At 50.7% G+C, this 20,991-nt stretch overlaps 1 protein-coding gene across 1 annotated transcript in view; it reads right to left on the bottom strand.

The window, feature by feature from the left end:
• The window catches only part of MEI1 (meiotic double-stranded break formation protein 1), a 2,222,673-nt gene that overhangs the window by 991,096 nt on the left and 1,210,586 nt on the right, over positions 1–20,991 (bottom strand). The gene's annotated exons all lie outside the window — the stretch shown is intronic.

The raw sequence follows: 20,991 nt of genomic DNA, 5'->3' as shown, positions 1-20,991 counted from the left end.
GCCTGGAGCTCACTCACCCGTCTAGCCGAGGTGATGGCTACCAGAAAAGCAGTCTTAAGCGTCAGCAGACGAAGAGGACAATTATGAAGAGGCTCAAAGGGAGCACACATTAGAAATGTGAGAACAAGATTCAAGTCCCACTGAGGCATTACAAAAGGGACAGGAGGGAACGTGTGAGTAATGCCTTTTAGAAAGCGTGTAACCACAGGGGACTTAAAAAGAGAAGGCTGATCAGGAAGCCGCAAGAAGGCAGAGATGGCAGCAAGATGACCTTTCAAGGTGCCCTGCCGGGCCAAAGAAAGAAGAAAGAGGAGGACCTCAGAAAGAGGGGCGGAAAGGGGATCCACAGCCTTTGCTGTGCACCATGCCACAAATTTGTTCCACCGGCAGGCGTATAAAGTGAGAAGTTGGCCTGATGTATGATGTCACTAGTTCTAGTGTACACCTTATATCAGTCCAAACAACCCTTATGGTGATTGGTTGTAAAGTCAACCTTATAGACCAGCTATCCTAGTGGTAGCATGGACAAGAGCAGTCTTAGGCTAAATTCTGAATGGCATGTGAAGCCAGCTGTGATACCATATATAATCCCTTGAATACCAAATGAAAGGACACCACAACAGATATATATATAAAATAAAGTGTATTTATTCTAGTCAAACCCTCAGCACTCTTTATGAGATTAGAGGTAAGTACAACACAGTCTTATTTAAGCATACATTAAGTCACACAGGTAAGTAATACAGTTAGGCCCTAGGGGCCACGCAAACCATATACTAAGTAAGTGGTATAAGGACCACTTTCACGGAAATAGGATAGGCCTAGGGAATCGCTGGGGCTACACTACACTAGCAACAGTTAGGAAGTGGCAGGCCCACGGGATTCAGGTGCAGAGTGGAAACACTCACGCGTAATGCATAAAAGTCGATAGAAATAGCAGATGTTAGAAATTAACAGTTTAAGGACACTTCTGAAACAGCTAGAGAGTCGAGACTCGGAAACTAGACCCTAGGATAGTCACTACCCTTGTGAGCACCGAAGTACCCAAGTTACCTAGCCCACGGACTGCGGGTGCATAGGTGTGAACTTGCGTCGGGTTTCGTCGTGGACTTCTATGGATGCCTGAAGGAAAGTTGCTGACAGGCAGTCAGTGAAGAGTGTCCGGTGGATCCCAAGGCTGGGATCAGGAAGAGAGGAGACCTGCAAGCAGAAGGGACAGAGTCAAGGTCACTAGCCAGTGACCACGTGGAACCAGGAAGGAACCAGGCGATGTCGTGAAGATTGCAGGTGAAGGTGAAGCTTGTCGCTGCAGCCACGAGGACCAGGGAACGTCGAGGACGACCAGGACCAGGAGGCGAGCTGTCCCACAAAGGCTCTTGCTGTCGGCGGCGTCGAAGTTGGACTAGGACTCACCAAGCCTTGGCAAGCGGAACCCACGAAGAACGGAGGACTTGCTTCTGGTGCAGACCAGGAAGGTCTGGGGTGATTCTCTTTTGCAAGGAAGCAGGAGCCAGTCTGGAGGAGCCAAACCAGCAGTGAAGATTTCTGGATGCGTCGTCACAAAGGCCACTAGCCAACGGGCAAGCAACCGGACAGACGCGGCAAGCAGGAAAATGCAGAAGGGCCCCACGCAGGACTCGTGGAGTGTGGGGGGCTGATCTTCGGTGCAGATGGTGCTTGGGGTTGGGGCTTCTCAATCCCCGGTGCACAACTTCGAGGGTACCTCAGAAGCTGCGCTGGAAGATACTCGCCACTTTTCCCAGGTAGCCGGTCCCACGTCTCTCGTCGCCTCCACGGATCTCAGCTCGGCTGTGGATGTGGATCAGGGTCGGAGAAGTCTGGAAGTCAAGGCTCTGGTCGGGCTCTGCAGTCGGTCCCACGTAGAACTTCAGCAAAGCAAAGGGTAGTCTCTTGATGGTGCCTGTTTGCACAGGGTAGCCACTCCTTGGCCACAAGGGAGATTCTTCAGTCTTCTTCTTTCGTCCAATGTCGAAGGTCCAGAGTTTCTGTTCAAGTTGCAGGTTCAGGATAATCTAATCTCCTGGGGCCCAGCTACCACTCTTATCCAAATCTGGGGGGCTGGGTTACCTGCTAGGTCACGCCTTATGGGTGGGACCTGGGAGGGGGGTGGTTACACCCCCTTCCCTTTGTCCAGTTTCGCGCCAGGACTGGGGCTGGAGAGCCCCAGCACCGGTTTGAACTGGACTATGCACGGGACACCTTGTGTGCCCCAGGCATGTCTCATTCTTTTCATCCCTCCCTGCCCCAATACACTAAGGCCTGTCTGGGGTGGTGCTCGCACCTCCCAAGGCAGGAAACCTATTGTCCAAGCCTCCCTTGCCGGGATCACTCCCAGCAGCAGGAGGTCAGACTCGTGTCTGTGGCAGCAGCAGGAGGTCAGACTCGTGTCTGTGGCAGCAGCATCCATTTTGTGATGCTGGGGCTCTGGTTAACTTTAACCGGGTAAGTAGGTTACAACATGTCTTCTCCCTCTAGAAGGGAGGGATAATATCCTCATCCCCAGAAATGGGATGGGGGTATTATTCCAAAGTGTTAGACACCTTACACGACATGTTTTGATAAAGCCAAACCATAGTTACCATAACCGTTTAAGATTATAAGGCACTTTAAGAGTATATGGTAGGCTATATCATAGAACAGCTATAAGGACATGGTTCCGAAAGCGGCAGACAGGCTCAGCTCATGCTAGAGCACCATCTCACATGTTACCAATCACTCTGCCTCCAGGATTGTTAAGGCCTGCCATAGGAGTGGCTGATAGGTACACGTGTGTCTATATATAAGGTAGGTATAGGAATACTACACCTAAGCAAGGGGTGATTACACGACCTTGCCCCAGCTGAGTGATCAGCCAGTTGTGTCATAATGGAAGGCCAGGCCAGGGGTGGCATAATACATGCTGCAGCCCCTGGTAGGCCTAGGGTACACCTATGCCCTGGGTACCTAAGGTACACTGTACAGGGGCCAATAAGGTGATCCTATCCAAATGGGTTATGCACCTAAAGTACATAGCATCAATTTAGAGAGAGAACAGCAGGGCTGTGGGTCTGATTAGCAGGCCCACAGCCACATCTAAGTCGAAAACCAGTAAAGCAAAAGCAAAAAGTGGGGGTGAACATAGAAAGCAGACCCTACTCTCCTACACAACCCCCCCCCAAACTTAGGGACATTAAACTAACCTTGACCAGTTGAGTCTTCATGTTCTAAGTGGAAATATCTGGAGAGTCTATCTGCATTGGCATGGTCAGTCCCAGGTCTATGTTCCACTGTGAAGTCCACCCCCTGTAGGGAAATAGACCACCTAAGAAGTTTGGGATTTTCAGCCTTCATCTGATTTAGCCACAAGAGGGGCTTATGGTCTGTCTGAATCTTGAAGTGAGTGCCAAACAAGTATGGCCTCAGCTTCTTCAGGGCCCAAACCACAGCAAAGGCCTCCCTCTCAATAGCTGACCAACGTTTCTCTCTAGGGGTCAGCCTTCTACTTATAAAAGCAATGGGCTGGTCTTGACCATCTACATTCAGTTGTGAAAGAACAGCTCCCACACCTAACTCAGAAGCATCTGTCTGGACAATGAACTCTTTGGAGTAGTCTGGACTTTTCAGAATAGGTGCACTGCACATGGCCTGCTTCAGGTCATCAAATGCTTTTTGACGGCTTACTGTCCACTGAACTTTCTTTGGCATTTTCTTTGAGGTCAAGTCATTAAGTGGTGTCACAATGGACCCATAGTTCTTAACAAACTTTCTATACAACCTTGCTCTGCCCTATCTGGCACTTAGTGGCCTTGATAGTGAGGCCTGCCTTTTGCAGGGCCTCTAAAACATTCCTCAGGTGGACCAGGTGATCCTCCCAGGTGGAGCTAAAGACAGCAATATCATCAAGATAAGCTGCACAATAATCATCCAACCCAGTAAGGACTTGATTCACCAGCCTTTGGAAAGTGGCAGGTGCATTCTTCAAACCAAAGGGCATTACCACAAATTGATAATGTCCTCCTGGGGTCGAGAAAGCAGTTTTGGCCTTTGCATTCTCAGCTAGTCTGATTTGCCAGTAGCCTGCTGTCAGGTCAAATGTGCTCAAAAACTTAGCAGCTGCCAGTCTGTCAATGAGCTCATCTGCCCTAGGTATTGGGTGGGCATCTGTCCTAGTGACAGCATTGAGACCTCTGTAATCCACGCAAAACCTCATCTCTCTCTTACCATCTTGGGTGTGAGGTTTTGGCACAAGAACTACAGGACTAGCCCAAGGGCTCTCTGAAGGTTCAATGACTCCCAGCTCCAACATCTTTTGTACCTCAACTTTTATGCAGTCCCTGACATGGTCAGGTTGCCTGTAGATTTTACTCTTCACAGGCAGACTGTCACCAGTGTCCACCTCATGGGTGCACCAGTTTGTCTGACTTGGGGTCAGAGAGAACATATGTCTGTAGGATTGCAGAACCTGTCTGCAGTCCTGTTGCTGATGGACAGTGAGGCTGTCAAAAAAGACCACACCATCAACTGAGCCATCATCAGGGTTCTGAGTCAACAGGTCTGGGAGAGGGTCACTCTCTTCCTCCTGCCCCTCATCTGTAGCCATGAGTAAGCCCATGTCTGCCCTGTCAACATATGCCTTCAATCTGTTGACATGAAGCACCCTGTGGGGGCTTCTGGGAGTCCCAAGGTCCACCAAGTAGGTGACTTCTCCCTTTTTCTCAACAATAGTGTGGGGTCCAGACCATTTGTCTTGGAGGGCTGCTGGGGCCACTGGCTCCAACACCCACACTTTCTGCCCTGGCTGGTAAACAGTCAGCACAGCCTTTTGGTCATGCCAAGCTTTTTGGAGTTCTTGACTTGCCTCAAGGTTTTTAGAAGCCTTCTTCATATACTCTGCCATCCTGGAGCGGAGACCAAGTACATAATCCACTATGTCAAGTTTGGGTTGTCTGAGAGGTCTCTCCCATCCTTCCTTCACCAAACATAGGGGTCCTCTTACAGGATGCCCAAACAAAAGCTCAAAAGGGCTGTAGCCAACCCCCTTTTGTGGGACCTCTCTGTAAGCAAACAGAAGGCAGGGTAAAAGGATGTCCCATCTTCGCCTAAGCTTGTCTGGTAAACCTTTTATCATTCACCTTTAGGGTCTTGTTGAATCTCTCAACAAGCCCATTGCACTGTGGGTGATAGGGTGTGGTGAACTTGTAGTTCACACCACACTCCTTCCACATTGCAGTCAAGTATCCTGACATGAAGTTGGCACCTCTGTCAGAAATGACCTCCTTTGGAAAGCCCACTCTGGAGAATACTCCAAGCAGGGCCCTTGCCACAACAGGAGCTGTTGTGGTCCTCAGGGGAATAGCTTCTGGATACCTGGTGGCATGGTCCACTATCACCAGTATAAATCTGCGCCCAGATGCTGTTTGTGGGTCCATTGGTCCTACAATATCTATGCCCACTCTTTCAAAGGGAACCCCCACCACAGGTAGTGGTATGAGGGGGGCCTTGGTAGTGCCACCTGATTTGCCACTGGCTTGGCAGGTGACACAGGAGCGACAAAACTCCTTGGTATCTTCTGACATATGGGGCCAGTGAAAGTGAGGGACAAGCCTGTACCAAGTCTTGTTCTGGCCTAAATGTCCTGCAAGGGGAATATCATGGGCCAAGGTAAGAAGGAAGCCTCTGAACTTCAGTGGTATGACCAACCTCCTGGATGCACCAGGCTTGGGGTCTCTAGCCTCTGAGTACAGTAGCCCTTCATCCCAATACACTCTATGGGTACCTTGAGCATTCCCTGCAGCCTCAGCAGCAGCCAGCTGTCTGAGGGGTTCAAGAGAGGGGCAGTCTAATTGAGCCTGCCTCAGATCTGCCCTTAAAGGTCCCCCTGTCCCAAGAAACTCAATCTGATCAGGTTCAAGTTCTTCTAGGACAGTTCCTTCAGGGCTCTCAGAATCCTCCTCCTGGGAGGGCTGATCCACCACCTGAGGCAGGGGGGAAGGCACAGCCTTAACCCTACTGCTCTTTCTCTTGGGTTGTGACTGGTCCATAGTTTCAGGATCCAGCACTTGTTCAGTGGTGCACTTTTTGGCCTGTGACCTGGTCACAGCAAGGACATGTGCATCTATCCCCAGCATTTCTGCATGGGTCCTATACTCCACTTCAGACCAAACTGAAGTGTCAAGATCATTGCCCAGTAAACACTCTACAGGAAGGTCTGAATTAACAACAACTTTCTTGAGGCCAGTTACCCCTCCCCAGGAGAAGTTAACAATAGCCACACTATGGGAGGTAGTGGCATTGCTAGCGTTGATCACTAGGTAATTCTCACCTAGTATGATCTGTCCAGGGTCCACAAAGGCAGGTGTCACCATTGTGACACTAGCCCCAGTGTCCCTGTAGGCCTGAGCCATTCTTTGGTTGATAAAAGGAGTCTGTCTGTACTTGCCCAGGTTACTGGGGCCTACAGTAGAGGACAAAGCTAAGTCCCCATCACAGATCAGAACAGCCTGAGTAGGTATTCTGACTAGGCCAGAATCCTCCTCAGTTCCCAGGGTTAACCATACTACACCCTTTTGCTGGGAACCACCACTTACAGCTGGACTAGGGGGTACAGTTGCCTTAGCTGCAATGGTGGCTGGGGGCTTATCCTTTTTGGTGCACTCACTAAACCAATGTGAGTTGGACTTACAATAGTTGCACCATGGTTTCTTTTGGCCATCTTTCTTTTTATCCTTTTTGGGACCACCCCCCCCTGAGCCTTTTGGGGGCCTGGTGAAGACTTCTGGTCTTTTTGTTTCTGATCATTACCCTTCTGGTCTGCCTTTTTCTGATCACCGCCCTGGTTCTGGTTTTTCTGCTTAACTCTAGTCCTGACCCATCTATCTGCCTTCTTTCCCAATTCTTGGGGAGAAGTCAGATCAGAATCAATCAGGTGTTGATGCAGTAGCTGGTTTTGACAGTTGTTAAGGATTTGCTCTCTCATGATCAAATTCTACAATCCTGTATAGTCCTTAACCTTACTTCCCACTAGCCAGCCTTCCAGAGCCTTAGTGGCACAATCTACAAAGTCAGTCCAGTCCTGAGTCTGTGTCTTCTGGGTATCCCTGAACAACAACCTGTATTGTTCAGTGGTTAGGCCAAACCCATCAATCAGAGCACTCTTCAGGACAGTGTAATTGTCTGCATCCTCATCACTAACTGTGAGGAGCTTGTCTCTACCTTTCTCAGAGAAGGAGAGCCACAAGATAGCTGCCCACTGACTTTGGGGTACCTGCTGTACTTTGCAAGCTCTCTCCAAAGCAGTTATCCATTTGTGGATGTCATCCCCACACTTGTAGGGAGGGACAATCTTGCTCAGGTTTCTATTATCATAGTGCCTGTCTCTATCCTTAGGGATATTGCTGCCACCAGTGGGTTCTGACCCACTTAACTTTTGCTCTCTAGCCAGAGCAAGCTTCTCCTTGGCAAGGGCAAGTTCTTCCCTCTGAATCCTCAGATTAGCTTCCCTCATTCTGGCTTCATGCTCCTTTCTCTCAGGGGAAGTCATTCCCCTGTGAGAGGAAGCATTAGAGATGCTAGAGACATGGGAGTGGATGGATTCCCTTGAAGGGGATCTGTCCCTCCTGCTTCTCTGTGTAAGCCCACTTGGGGGTCTGTATGGGGGGACCCCATGCAAACTCCCATGTAAGCTTAGGTTAGCCTGGCTAAGTCTTCCTACTTGGCCCTGGCTGTCTACCTCTTCATCTGAAGTCCCATCTGACTCATCTGTGGTGGGTAGACCCTCCTTTGTACCTAGGGTACTGGCCTGTGAGGCTCTAAGAGCATCATACTCCTCTAGGAGTTGTACTAGCTGAAGGAGGGTAGGGTTTGCACCCTGTTTTAACTTTCTGGAGGTACACAATTGTCTCATCTCCTGAAAAGTTAGGGTATCATATCTAGAGGGGGTCTTCTGCAGACCTGCCCCTCCTGAGAGAGCATCTTCTTGATCTCTTCCCAGAGACATGATCTAGTGAGGGTGTGGTGTGTGCACCTACCTACACTAGTTGTTTCTACTAAACCTCTCTGGTAGTTGTAGTCAGGGTGTGTTACTCCCTTCAACCTACAACCACTAAGTCCAGTAGGACTTAAGTATTATAATCTATGTTATATGTACCTAGACGATATCTGTGTGATCTTTCAATTTAGTATCTCAAGATTACAATGGTATTACAACAGCAAGCTCAGATCCCAACCGCTGCTCACCAATGTGAGAAGTTGGCCTGATGTATGATGTCACTAGTTCTAGTGTACACCTTATATCAGTCCAAACAACCATTATGGTGATTGGTTGTAAAGTCAACCTTATAGACCAGCTATCCTAGTGGTAGCATGGACAAGAGCAGTCTTAGGCTAAACTCTGAATGGCATGTGAAGCCAGCTGTGATACCATATATAATCCCTTGAATACCAAATGAAAGGACACCACAACAGATATATATATAAAATAAAGTGTATTTATTCTAGTCAAACCCTCAGCACTCTTTATGAGATTAGAGGTAAGTACAACACAGTCTTATTTAAGCATACATTAAGTCACACAGGTAAGTAATACAGTTAGGCCCTAGGGGCCACGCAAACCATATACTAAAGAAGTGGTATAAGGACCACTGTCACAAAAATAGGATAGGCCTAGGCCTAGGGAATCGCTGGGGCTACACTACACTAGCAACAGTTAGGAAGTGGGAGGCCCACGGGATTCAGGTGCAGAGTGGAAACACACACGCGTAATGCGTAAAAGTCGATAGAAATAGCAGATGTTAGAAATTAACAGTTTAAGGACACTTCTGAAACAGCTAGAGAGTCGAGACTCGGAAACGAGACCCTAGGATAGTCACTACCCTTGTGAGCACCGAAGTACCCAAGTTACCTAGCCCACGGACTGCGGGTGCATAGGTGTGAACTTGCGTCGGGTTTCGTCGTGGACTTCTATGGATGCCTGAAGGAAAGTTGCTGACAGGCAGTCAGTGAAGAGTGTCCGGTGGATCCCAAGGCTGGGATCAAGAAGAGAGGAGACCTGCAAGCAGAAGGGACAGAGTCAAGGTCACTAGCCAGTGACCACGTGGAACCAGGAAGGAACCAGGCGATGTCGTGAAGATTGCAGGTGAAGGTGAAGCTTGTCGCTGCAGCCACGAGGACCAGGGAACGTCGAGGACGACCAGGACCAGGAGGCGAGCTGTCCCACGAAGGCTCTTGCTGTCGGCGGCGTCGAAGTCGAACTAGGACTCACCAAGCCTTGGCAAGCGGAACCCACGAAGAGTGGAGGACTTGCTTCTGGTGCAGACCAGGAAGGTCTGGGGTGCTTCTCTTTTGCAAAGAAGCGGGAGCCAGTCTGGAGGAGTCAAACCAGCAGTGAAGATTTCAGGGTGCGTCGTCACAAAGGCCACTAGCCAACGGGCAAGCAACAGGACAGGCGCGGCAAGCAGGAAAATGCAGAAGGGCCCCACGCAGGACTCGTGTAGTGTGGGGGGCTGATCTTCGGTGCAGATGGTGCTTGGGGTTGGGGCTTCTCAATCCCCGGTGCACAACTTCGAGGGTGCCTCAGAAGCTGCGCTGGAAGATACTCGCCACTTTTCCCAGGTAGCCGGTCCCACGTCTCTCGTCGCCTCCACAGATCTCAGCTCGGCTGTGGATGTGGATCAGGGTCGGAGAAGTCTGGAAGTCAAGGCTCTGGTCAGGCTCTGCAGTCGGTCCCTCGTAGAACTTTAGCAAAGCAAAGGGTAGTCTCTTGATGGTGCCTGTTTGCACAGGGTAGCCACTCCTTGGCCACAAGGGAGATTCTTCAGTCTTCTTCTTTCGTCGAATGTCGAAGGTCCAGAGTTTCTGTTCAAGTTGCAGGTTCAGGATAATCTAATCTCCTGGGACCCAGCTACCACTCTTATCCAAATCTGGGGGGCTGGGTTACCTGCTAGGTCACGCCTTATGGGTGGGACCTGGGAGGGGGGTGGTTACACCCCTTCCCTTTGTCCAGTTTCGCGCCAGGACTGGGGCTGGAGTGCCCCAGCACCGGTTTGAACTGGACTATGCACCGGACACCTTGTGTGCCCCAGGCATGTCTCATTCTTTTCATCCCTCCCTGCCCCAATACACTAAGGCCTGTCTGGGGTGGTGCTTGTAAGAGAGTAGGGTCTGCAATCCTATGATCACCCCAGATTTTTGCTTTTTGCTTCATTGGTTTACGACTTTCCCTGGCTGTGGGCCTGCTAATCAGACCCACAGCCTACCTGTTCTCTCTCTAAATTGACACACATGTACCTTAGGTGCATTTACTAATTGGAACTGGGCCACCTTATCAGTCCCTGTATCAGCATACCTTAGGTATCCAGGGCATAGGTGTACCCAGGGCCTACCAGGGGCTGCAGCATGTATTATGTCACCCCTGGCTGGCCACCCAAATCTGACACAACTGGCTGCACGACGGCTGGGGCAAGGTGGTGTAATCACCCTTTGCTTTAGATATAGTATTCCTATATCTAACCCTAAAATGGACACATGTATTCCTATCAGTCACTCCTATGGCAGGCCTTATCAATCCTGAAGGCAGAGTGCTTGGAATTATGTGAGATGGTGCTCTGGCATGAGCTGAGCCCGTCTGCAGCTTGCGGAACTAAGTCCTAATAGCTGTTCCAGGATAACGCGTACCATATACTCTTAAGTGCACTATAATCCTCGCGGTTATTTTCTAACTTTGGTATCGCATTATCAAAACATGTCGAGTAAGGTGTCATACGAATTGGAATACTAACCCCTCGCCAATTCTGGCGACGGGGTTAGCATTCCACCCTTCTAGAGGGACACGACATGTATGTAACTGTGAACCCCGGTTAAAATTAACTCGAGCCTCAGCATCACAAAATGGATGCTGCCAGCACAGACACAAGTCTGACCTCCTGCTGCTGGGAGTCCTTCCAGCAAGGAGAGCTTGGACAAAGGGTTTCCTGTCAGGGGCGGTGCTAGCACCATCCCAGACAGGATTTTGTGTATCCCAGGTAGGCAGGGCTGAGAGGAAGGTGACTGCAAGTGGCACCCCGGTGCCCACTGTGCATAGGCCGGCTCAAACCAGTTCCAGGGGCACCCCAGCCCCTGAGCTGGGAAGAGACCGGACAAAGGAGAGGGGTGTAACCACCCCCCTCCTGGTCCCACCCATAGGCAGGACCTAGTCATAGGCCAGCCCCTTTTCTTAGAATAAAGGTAGGAGCGGGCCCCCTTCCCAAATTAGATCATTCTAAATCTTGAACTACTTTCCACGAAAAGAACTCTTGACTATTCTAAAGACTCTCCCTTGTGGCTAAGGAGTAGCCACCCTGCACCAGCAGGCACCACCAGCGCTTGCGGTTTGCTGTACGTCTGTCCTCCGGATCAAGACTGACCAAGCTCGACGAGACCCGGATTCCCTGCCACCTCTGACCTCTACCTGCATCATCAGCCCAGCTGAGATTCGTGGGTGTGACGAGACCTGCGGGACCGGCCATCTTCTGAAACTGCACGACGCTTATCCAGCACGACCGCCGAGGGATCCTCGAGTGAGTGCTTTTTGGGGTTTGAGAAGCCCTAACCCTGAGCAGCCCCAGCACCGAAGTCCAGCCCCCCCCAGCATCCACGAGAACTCCGTGGGGGCCCTTCTGCTCTTTGCTGCTCACCGCGTTGTCCGGTCACTTGCCGTTGGCTAGTGGCCCACCTTACGACGCACCACGACGTTTTCCCCGCTGGTCTGGTTGCTCCAGACTGGCCCTTGCTCCCCTCCAACAGAGGAGCACCCCGGACCCTCCTGCTCCCCTCCAGACGCCATCTTGACTCCACCGCGTGGGCTTGCCTTTGCCAAGGCTTGTTGCTCCAATCCTGGACCCAGCATCGCCGACAGCAGACACCTTCGTGGGACAGCTCGCCCCGCCAGCCTGGTCGCCGACAACGCCTCCTGGTCCGAGGGACAGCAGAGTCCAGCGTCGCCCACTCACCTGGCCGAGGTGACTTCCTCCGGTGCCATCCCGGTGCCCACACAATCACTGGCTAGTGATTAAGAACTGAGTCCCCTCCGCTTTCAGGTCATCTCCAGCATCGATCCAGGCTTGGATCCCTCCGAATATCTTCACTGGTCACCTGCCAGCAACTACTTCTTTCAGGCTCCAGAGACTTCAACGAGGATTCCCGACGTCTTTTGAACCCTATGCAGCCGCAGCCCCTGGGCTAGGTAACCCGAGCATTTCGGTGCTCCAACGTAGGTTCACTATCGAAGTGTCCAGATCCTTTTTCGTTTTCAGTCTAGCTGGTCGGATTCGTCCGGAAACAGTAACTTTAGAAACGCTAGCGTCCATAGACTTCTTCCCGCATCCCGCGTGAGAGTGCACACTCTGCACCCGATCTCCCTAGGCCTCCTGCTCCCAACCTTAGAGTTCAGTAGTGTAGTCCTAGCGATCCTGAAGCCTCTGGATCTGGTTACTCACCTGCTAGCATTTCGCATTCCACTTTCAGTGTATATGGTTTTTCGTGCCCCTCGGGCATTTGTGTAAATTGTGCAACTTGAAGTATTTCCATAAGAGTTTTTGTATTGTGCTTAGCTCCCTGACTCTTAAAGAGCCAGGGTAGTCTTGTTATAAATAAATATCCTTTATTTTCATAACAACTTGTGTGGTGTCCTTTCACTTGGTGTTCAAGGGGTAAATGTGATGGTAAAACAGCTGGCTTAACACGCCCTCTAGAGTTTAGCTTAAAGACTGCTCTTGTCCATGCTACTAGGATAGCTGGTCTATAAGGTTGACTTACAACCAATCATCAATAAGGGTCGTTTGGTATGATACACAGTGATCACTAGAATAGTGAGCACTATATATCAGGCCAACTTCTCACATTTGTGAGCAGCGGTTGGGATTTGAGCTTGCTGTGTTTTACCACCCACGTATCCTAAGAACATCAGTTGAAATATCACATAAGTACCAAGGTACATATAACTTAACTTAGAATACTCTGAGTTCTACTGAACCAGCTGTTGTAGTGTAACAGGGCTTAGCACACCCTGACTACAACTCTTAGCAAGGGATCAGTAGGTAAACCCATAGTGTAGGTAGGTGCATCACTTACACCTCACTAGAAAGCATGTCTGACCGCGGAGAGTCTTCAGAGACTCCCCTAGTGGTCATTGACCCTCCACAGGTCGTGTCAAGATATGCAGCTCTTAGCTTCCAGGAGATGAGACAACTGTGTACCTCCAGGAAGCTAAAACAGGGTTCTAACCCTACCATCTCATTTCTGATAGGTCTCTTAGAGACTTATGATGCTAGAAGGGCTTCTAACACAGGCCCCTCTAATCCAGATGGGAACATGCCCCCCTTAGAGGGAACCCTTGGTGACCCTGACCTTGGCCTCCGTGGTGAGGAGGAAGAGGAAGAGGAGTTATCAGTGGACGAGGCAGACAAAGGTCCAGTAGTAGTTAGTAGGCTCACAAGGACCAACTTAAGCAGGCATGAGAATGGAACTGGGGGAGCCCCAGGCCCACTCTCAGGCAGGCTTAACATTGGGAATGGACAAGTTAGGTCTCTCTCCAGAGGCTCTAACAGATCTGTTCGAACCCATGTCTCTCAGGCATCTTCTCAGAGAGGAATGACGTCCCCTCAGAGAAGGGAGCATGAAGCGAAGATGAGGGAAGTCAATCTGAGGATCGAGCGGGAAGAACTTGCCCTCGCCAAAGAAAGACTTGCCTTTGCCCGAGAGCAGAAATTGAGTGGGGCAGACCCCACTGGTGGCAGCATTATCATTAGAGAGAAAGACAGGAGTTTAGACACTAGACACCTGAGTAAAATAGTGCCCCCCTTTAAACAAGGGAATGACATCCACAAATGGATGACTGCTTTGGAGAGGGCCTGCACTGTCCAGTGCGTCCCCCCAAGTCAGTGGGCAGCTATACTGTGGCTCTCCTTTGAAGGTAAAGGTAGAGACAAGCTCCTCACTACTAGAGCTGAAGATGCTAACAACTACCAAGTCCTGAAGAATACACTGATTGATGGGTTTGGCTTAACAACTGAGCAGTACAGGTTGCTGTTCAGAGACACCCAGAAAATTCAGTTTCAGGATTTGGCTGACTTTGTCGATTGTGCCACTAAGGCTTTGGAAGGCTGGTTGCTGGGTAGCAAGGTTACTGATTACACAGGATTGTATAATCTTATCATGATAGAACAGATTTTAAACAACTGTCAGAACCAATTGTTGCATCAGCACCTTGTTGACTCAGATCTGACCTCTCCCCAAGAATTGGGAAAGAAGGCAGACAGATGGGTCAGAACAAGGGTCAAGCAGAACCAGACTCAGAACCAGGGTGGTCAGAAGAAAGCAGACCCAAAGCATAGTAACAAGAGTGAACAAAATGACCAGAAGTCTTCGACAGGTCCCCAACAAACCAAAGAGGGTGGGGGTCAGGCTTCACAGCAGAAAAAGAAGACTCAAGAAGGCCAGTCAAAAAGGTGGTGCCAATACTGTAAAAGTAAGACTCACTGGTTTAGTGAGTGCACCAAGAAAGGAGGGCAAACTCCTGCCACTGCAGCCCCTAAGGCACCTGCACCCCCTAGTACAGTCAGCAGTGGTAGTGCGCCTCCCAAGGGAATAGTGGGGTTAACCTTGGGAACTGAGGGGTACGACAACTTAGTTGGCACACTCACTCAGGCTGTCCTTGTCTGTACCGGGGATGTGGATATATCCCCTGATGCCAGTCCCAATACTTTGGGCAAATACAGGCAGACACCTTTAATTAATGGAAAAGTGGCTCAGGCCTACAGGGACACTTGTGCCAGTGTCACGATGGTGACACCTAACTTTGTGGACCCTGGACAGATCATGCTAGGTACAGATTACCTGGTGACCAATGCCAGCAATGTCACTACCCATCATAGTATGGCAGTTGTTGATTTCTCCTGGGGAGGGGTAAATGGCCAAAAGAAAGTTGTGGTTAGCTCAGACCTCCCAGTAGAATGTCTGTTGGGCAATGATTTGGAAACATCACTATGGTCAGAAGTGGAGCAGAAGACTCACATGGAAATGTTAGGCTTGCCAGCACATGTCCTGGCTGTGACTAGGTCACAGGCCAAAAGATGCCCCACTGAACAGGTGCTGGATCCTGGAATAATGGACCAGACACCTTCCAAGAGAAGGAGCAGTAAGGGTAAGGCATCGCCTTCCCCCTTGCCCCAGGTTGTGGATCAAGTCTCTGAGGAGGCTGACCTTAAGGAACTGAGGGAAACTGAGCCTAAAGAGCTTGAACCTGATCAGGTTGAGTTTCTGGGCTCAGGGGGACCCTCCAGGGAAGACCTGGGGAAGGCACAGTTAGACTGCCCCTCACTTGAACCCCTCAGACAGCAGGCTGCTGCTGAGGCTGCAGGGAACGCCACAGGTGCCCACAGGGTATACTAGGATGATGGACTCCTGTACTCTGAATCAAGAGACCCCAAGCCTGGTGCAACCAGGAGGCTGGTCATTCCCTTGTCTCAGAGGGGTTTCCTTCTTACCTTGGCCCATGAGATTCCCCTTGCAGGACACTTAGGCCAGAATAAAACATGGGACAGACTTGTCACACACTTTCACTGGCCTCACATGAATGAAGATACGAAGGAGTTTTGTCGCTCCTGTGTCACTTGCCAAGCCAGTGGTAAGTCAGGTGGCACAACAAAGGCCCCCCTTATACCACTACCTGTGGTGGGGGTGCCCTATGAAAGAGTGGGGATTGACATTGTTGGTCCAATGGAACCCCAGACAGCATCAGGGCACAAGTTTATACTGGTGGTGGTGGACCATGCCACCAGGTATCCTGAAGCTATTCCCCTTAGGACCACTACAGCACCTGTTGTGGCAAGAGCCCTAGTTGGAGTGTTCTCCAGAGTGGGCTTCCCTAAGGAGGTTGTCTCTGACAGAGGTGCCAACTTCGTGTCAGGATATCTGACAGCAATGTGGAAGGAATGTGGTGTCAACTACAAGTTCACCACACCCTATCACCCACAGTGCAATGGGCTTGTTGAGAGATTCAACAGGACCCTCAAAGGGATGATTCATGGACTACCTGAAAAGCTCAGGCGTAGATGGGATGTCCTGATACCCTGCCTCTTGTTTGCTTACAGAGAGGTCCCACAGAAGGGGGTTGGCTACAGCCCTTTTGAGCTTCTGTTTGGGCATCCTGTAAGAGGACCCCTTTGTTTGGTAAAGGAAGGATGGGAGAAGCCTCTCAAAAAGCCTGCATCAAACATTGTGGACTATGTACTTGGTCTCCGCTCCAGGATGGCTGAGTACATGGAAAAGGCGTCTAAAAACCTTGAGGCAAGCCAAGAATTACAAAAAGCTTGGCATGACCAAAAGGCTGTCCTGACTGTGTACAAGCCTGGACAGAAGGTGTGGGTGCTGGAGCCAGTGGCCCCAGCAGCACTCAAAGACAAGTGGTCTGGGCCCCACACAATCATTGAGCAAAAGGGAGAGGTCACCTACCTGGTGGACCTTGGAACTCCCAGGAGCCCCCTCAGGGTGCTCCATGTGAACAGGCTCAAGGCATATGTCGACAGGAAGGACATGGGTTTGCTCATGGCCACAGATGAGGGACAGGAGGAGGAGAGTGACCCTCTCCCGGACCTGCTCACTCAGAACCCTGATGATGGCTCAGTAGATGGTGTTGTCTTGTGTGGCAGCCTCTCTGAACATCAGCAAAAGGATTGGCAAACAAGTTCTTCAATCCTTTAGACATATGTTCTCTCTGACACCCAGTCAAACCAATTGGTGTACCCATGAGGTTGACACTGGAGACAGTCTGCCAGTCAAGAGTAAAATCTACAGACAGCCTGATCATGTCAGAGACTGCATCAAGACAGAAGTGCAGAAAATGTTGGAGCTGGGAGTTATTGAGCCCTCAGATAGCCCTTGGGCTAGTCCGGTAGTTCTAGTGCCAAAGCCTCACACCCAGGGTGGTAAGAAAGAGATGAGGTTTTGCATAGACTACAGAGGCCTCAATGCAGTCACTAAGACTGATGCCCACCCAATACCAAGGGCAGATGAACTTATAGATAGATTGGCTTCCGCCGACTACTTAAGTACATTTGACCTGACAGCTGGGTATTGGCAAATCAGGTTAGCTGAGGAGGCCAAGCCCAAAACAGCATTTTCTACCCCTGGTGGGCATTATCAGTTTGTGGTAATGCCCTTTGGTTTGAAAAATGCACCTGCCACCTTCCAAAGGCTGGTGAATCAAGTTCTCACTGGGTTGGATGACTTCTGTGCAGCATATCTTGATGATATAGCTGTCTTTAGCTCCACCTGGGAGGATCACCTGGTCCACCTGAGGAAAGTGTTAGAGGCACTGCAGAAGGCAGGTCTCACTATCAAGGCCACTAAGTGCCAGATAGGGCAGACGCAGGTTGTATACCTGGGCCACCTTGTAGGTGGAGGCCAGGTTCAGCCATTGGAGAGCAAGATACAGGCCATCAAGGACTGGGCTCCTCCAACCACCCAAACTCAGTTTCGAGCTTTCTTGGGCCTGACTGGATATTACAGGAAATTTGTCAGAAATTATGGATCCATTGTGACTCCACTTAACGACCTGACAAGTAAAAACATGCCAAAGAAAGTTCAGTGATCCATGCGCAAAATCCCAGCGGCCGTGGAGACAGCCCGGGTGAAGGCAGCACTCGCATCCGTAGGGCAACGCATTGGGGAGAGCAATTCCTCCGTAGAAGATGGCTGCAAGCTAAGTCGGCCATACCCCAACCCAACAGGAGGAAGAAACAGGCTGGACAGAGTGGGGAGCCTGAGGCGCCTCAGGGGAAGACTGTGGGCGCGGGGACGACGAAGAGCACTCCTTGGAAGACGCCGGGGAAAAAGCCATGACGCGGCGTCCCTTCTCCGGAGAAGAAGATACAAAAAGTTGCTGAACATCTGGAGAAGAGGGGGCCTCCGAAGACGAATTGACAACCCGACGCCGGCACGGCGCCGTGAAGTCCGCCACAGGCGGCAGCTCAACGTCGACCTGTGCCGAAGGGGACTCCAAGATGACCTCCAACACCACCGGTGCAGTGGGGGAACACCCCGGGGCTGACTGGGGGCCGGGGTGCGTCCCCGGGTCCCCCTCGTCTCTCCGCACAGGCGGCAGCCTCGTCGGAGTTCGAGTCGGCGCCTTTTCGGCATTATTCTTTAGCCGCCCCGGCCCTGACCCCGCCCTGGGACTGACCATGCCAATGCAGATGGACTCTCCAGATATTTCCACTTAGAACATGAAGACTCAACTGGTCAAGGTTAGTTTAATGTCCCTAAGTTTGGGGGGGGTTGTGTAGGAGAGTAGGGTCTGCTTTCTATGTTCACCCCCACTTTTTGCTTTAGCTTTACTGGTTTTCGACTTAGATGTGGCTGTGGGCCTACTAATCAGACCCACAGCCCAGCTGTTCTCTCTCTAAACTAAATACTATGTACTTTAGGTGCATAACCCAATTGGTTAGGATCACCTTATTGGCCCCTGTACAGTGTACCTTAGGTACCCAGGGCATAGGTGTACCCTAGGCCTACCAGGGGCTGCAGCATGTATTATGCCACCCCTGGCCTGGCCTTCCATTATGACACAACTGGCTGATCACTCAGCTGGGGCAAGGTTGTGTAATCACCCCTTGCTTAGATATAGTATATCTATATCTACCTTATATATAGACACATGTGTACCTATCAGCCACTCCTATGGCAGGCCTTAACAATCCTGGAGGCAGAGTGATTGGTAACATGTGAGATGGTGCTCTAGCATGAGCTGAGCCTGTCTGCAGCTTTTGGAACCATGTCCTTATAGCTGTTCTATGATATAGCCTACCATATACTCTTAAAGTACCTTATAATCTTAAACGGTTATGGTAACTATGGTTTGGCTTTATCGAAACATGTCGTGTAAGGTGTCTAACACTTTGGAATAATACCCCCATACCATTTCTGGCAATGAGGATATTATTCCTCCCTTCTAGAGGGAGAAGACATGTTGAAACCTACTTACCCGGTTAAAGTTAACCAGAGCCCCAGCATCACAAAATGGATGCTGCTGCCACAGACACAAGTCTGACCTCCTGCTGCTGGGAGTCCTTCCAGCGAGGGAGGCTTGGACAATAGGTTTCCTGCCTCAGGAGGTGCGAGCACCACCTTAGACAGGATTTAGTGTATTGGGGCAGGGAGGGTTGAATGAAACGAGACACTGCCTGGGGCACACAAGGTGTCCTATGCATAGTCCAGTTCAAACCGGTGCTGGGGCACTCCAGCCCCATTTCTGGCGTGAAACTGGACAAAGGAAAGGGGGTGTAGCCACTCCCCTTCCTGGTACCACCCATAGGAGGGACCTTGCAGGTAGCCCAGCCCACTAGCCCAGTATATTAGTAGCTAGTTGGGCCCTGCTAAATTAGATTAACCTGAATCTGCAACTTGAACAGAAACTCTGGACCTTCGACATTCAACCTCAGGAAGAAGACTGAAGAAATCTCCCTTGTGGCCAAGGAGTGACCACCCTGGGCAACCAGGCACCATCCAGCGACCGCTGCTTGCTTTGCGACTGAATCCTACGAGGACCCTGCAGAGACTGACCAGCGCCGAGACTTCCAGACACTTCTGAACCAGATCCACATCTCCAGCGAAGCTGAGACCCGTGGAGGCGACGAGGGACGTGGGACCGGCGACTTGGGAAAAGTGGCTAGTAACTGACTAGCGCGACTTCTGAGGCTTCCTCGAGGCTGTGCTTGGGGAATTGAGAAGCCCCACTCCCGAGCACCATCTGCAAAGAAGACCAGCTCCCCACACTTCACGTGTTCTGCGTGGGGCCCTTCTGCACCTGTGTTGCTCGACGTGTTGTCCGGTTGCTGGCCCGTTGGCTAGTAGCCTCTGCGACGACGAACCTTTACTTTCAACTTGCTGGTCCGGCTCCTCCAGACTGGCACCCGCTCCTCTGTGAAAGAGAAGCACCCCAGACCTTCCTGGTCTGCACCAGAAGCAAGTCCTCCATCCTGCGTGGGTTCCGCTTGCCAAGGCTTGTTGGGTCCTGACTCGACTTCAACGACGCCGACAGCAAGAGCCTTCGTGGGACAGCTCACCTCCTGGGCCTGGTCGTCCTCGACGTCTCCTGGTACCCGTGGCTGCTGCGACAAGCTTCACCTCTTCACCTGCATCTTCACGACATCGCCTGGTTCCTTCCTGGTTCCTTCCCGGCTCCTGGCTGGTGACCTAGACTCTGTCCCTTCTGCTTGCAGGTTCCTTCCTCCTTGATCCCCACCTTGGGATCCACCGGACACTATGCACTGACTGCCTGTCAGCAACTTTCCTTCAGGCATCCATAGAAGTCCACAACGAAACCCGACGCAAGTTCACACCTATGCACTCGCAGCCCGTGGGCTAGGTAACTTGGGTACTTCGGTGCTCACAAGGGTATTGACTATCCTAGGGTCTAGTTTCCGAGTCTCGACTTTTTAGCTATACCAGAAGTGTCCTAAAACTGCTTATTTCTAACTGCTAGTGATTCTATCGGCTTTTACGCATTACGCGTGAGTGTTTACACTCTGCACCTGAATCCCGGGGGCCTCCCACTTCCTAACTGTTGGTAGTATAGTGTAGCCCCAGCGATTCCCTAGGCCTAGGCCTATCCTGTATCCGTGACAGTGGTCCTTATACCACTTACTTAGTATATGGTTTGCGTGGCCCCTAGGGCCTAACTGTATTACTTACCTGTGTGACTTAATGTATGCTTAAATAAGACTGTGTTGTACTTACCTCGAATCTCATAAAGAGTGCTGAGGGTTTGCCTAGAATAAATACATTCTATTTTTATATATATCTGTTGTGGTGTCCTTCATTTGGTATTCAAGGGATTACATATGGTATAACAGCTGGCTTCACATGCCATTCAGAGTTTAGCCTAAGACTGCTCTTGTCCATGCTACCACTAGGATAGCTGGTCTATAAGGTTGACTTTACAACCAATCACCATAAGGG

This window comes from Triturus cristatus, chromosome 4_2, assembly GCF_964204655.1.
Source record: "Triturus cristatus chromosome 4_2, aTriCri1.1, whole genome shotgun sequence".
Lineage (NCBI taxonomy): Eukaryota > Metazoa > Chordata > Amphibia > Caudata > Salamandridae > Triturus > Triturus cristatus.
Note: the sequence above shows the minus strand (reverse complement) of the source record. Positions and strands in the feature narration are given on the sequence as shown.